This window comes from Nanorana parkeri, unplaced genomic scaffold (assembly GCF_000935625.1).
Source record: "Nanorana parkeri isolate BGI_ZX_2015 unplaced genomic scaffold, ASM93562v1 scaffold388, whole genome shotgun sequence".
NCBI lineage: Eukaryota > Metazoa > Chordata > Amphibia > Anura > Dicroglossidae > Nanorana > Nanorana parkeri.
In genome coordinates, this window is record NW_017306656.1 from 664386 (window position 1) to 666660 (window position 2275).

A 2275-nucleotide genomic window follows, 5' to 3' on the forward strand; every position below is an offset into this window, starting at 1 on the left:
GTATTTCCTGCCTGTATTGTAATGCAACTCTCAGCAGCAGAAGAGAAAACCTCTGATTGGTCAACCAAACGAAATACGAATTCCGTTAACGGATTCCGGATCCGAATTTCGTATTTCGTATTAAAAAAAAACTACCATCAACTCCAATATATTACCAAATGTACTTTGCTTTTTAACTTCAATATAACGAATGTTCGTAACGGAACGAAATTCTGTCAACGGAATTTCGTATTTCCTGCCTGTATTGTAATGCAACTGTCAGCAGCAGAAGTGAAAACCTCTGATTGGTCAACCAAACGAAATACGAATTCCGTTAACGGATTCCATATCCGAATTTTGTATTTCGGATGAAAAAAAAAACTACCATCAACTCCAATACTCCTAGAATGAGATCCTAATAGGTTGGACTTGATGGACTAATGTCTTTATTCAACCTCAAATACTATGTAACTATGTAATTAACAAATGTACTTTGCTTTTTGACTTAAATATAACGAATGTTCGTAAAGGAACGAAAATACGTCAACGGAATTTCGTATTTCCTGCCTGTGTATTGTAATGCACCCTCAGCAGCAGCGGATCCGTATTTCGGATAAAAAAAAAAATCTTGTCATGTTGTTCAACCTCATTTACAGGAGTAATATTAGTTCCTGTTTCAAAGAAATTCGGATCCGAAATTCGTTAACGGAATTTCGTATTTCGGATATAATTCGGAAACTGCAATTCGGATTTCGGATGATTCCGAATTTACGAATTTCAGGAAAATTCGTACGAATTTCGATTTGTAACGAAACGAATCGCACATGTCTACTACCTAATATGTGTTAAAACAGACACTTTTTGTCTCCATTAGAACCATATGTGACAGAGTGACAGTGCGGGACTATAATTGAGACATGGATAAAGAGTGTTGTCACCCTATAATAGGAAGTGCCTGAACAAAGGCATTAATGTCAGAATTATCAGGAATATTTGAACCTAATATGTGTTAAAACAGACACTTTTTGTCTCCATTAGAACCATATGTGACAGAGTGACAGTGCGGGACTATAATTGAGACATGGATAAAGAGTGTTGTCACCCTATAATAGGAAGTGCCTGAACAAAGGCATTAATGTCAGAATTATCAGGAATATTTGATGATTTAACAATGTTAAAAATGACTTCACAAGTAACATTAACATGTTAAAAATTATATTTTAGTGATTTGGTTTACATTTACTATATATTCAGTATGGTAAGTGTGGTAACCCACTGTAGCCAATCAGATCTTAGATGATTAAAATAAAAAAAATAGGCTATATAATTGGTTGTTGGTGAATTACTAGACACAGTCACTGTGCTTTGCACTGCCTTACTGAATAAGTTCCGTAGCCTGTGGAAAATATGTAAATGTTGTTGTCGGCTTGTTAATTTATTCAGAATATTTTATAACTAGTGTAATGAATGTGACATACCAATTTGTATGTCAGCCGCATTAGAGAATATAAATTCAATTTTTATTAATTAATAAAACAATCTGCTGTATGGACCCCTTTGCAGTCCTAGAAAACTCCAGAAAACCTATGGTTCATCACATAGCACAAGCTCTCCATCCCTAACCCAATGGCCTTTGCTCCGTGAGTGAGCAGGGTCCCACTGGGATTCTGTTCGTATTTATTGCAGAGTGTAGGGGATTGTGAAGGGAGATTCTATGGCCCTGTGATGAATTATATATACTATAAGGAAGCGTGGTACCTCTTTATTAGTTACATTACATCACAGGGTGCAGGCAATCCTGCCTCACAATCCCTCTCTGCCCTAAATATAAGTGGGATACCCAGTGAATCCCATGCACTCACAAAGTTGGGTAAGCAGGTCTCAGGCACCAAGATACATTCCTTGTTCAATATATGACAAACAGATTACAAATTGTCCAACTTGTAAAAAAATTACTGGTGTAGTGGATTTGCCACGATTTACTCATTCATAGTAATGGAATGTAATAAACATGTCAAATTTAAAAAAACGATGCACAATTTTAAGACAGATTAAAGTGTATGTGTAGTCAAAGCATTTTTACGGCACCCATTACTGTTCACCCGAAAATTTTCTAACCATCTGTAAGGTACTGGCCTGGTTAGTATTGGATCTCAGCTACAGACAACAGTGACCTTGTGGTTATGTAGCAACAGGTAGTGTGACAAGTAGGATGCGGCTTATACAGCAGGGAGGAGAAATCCAGTATTGGCTGTTGGTAACTAATGGTAACAGGCGGATAATAGCGATACTATGC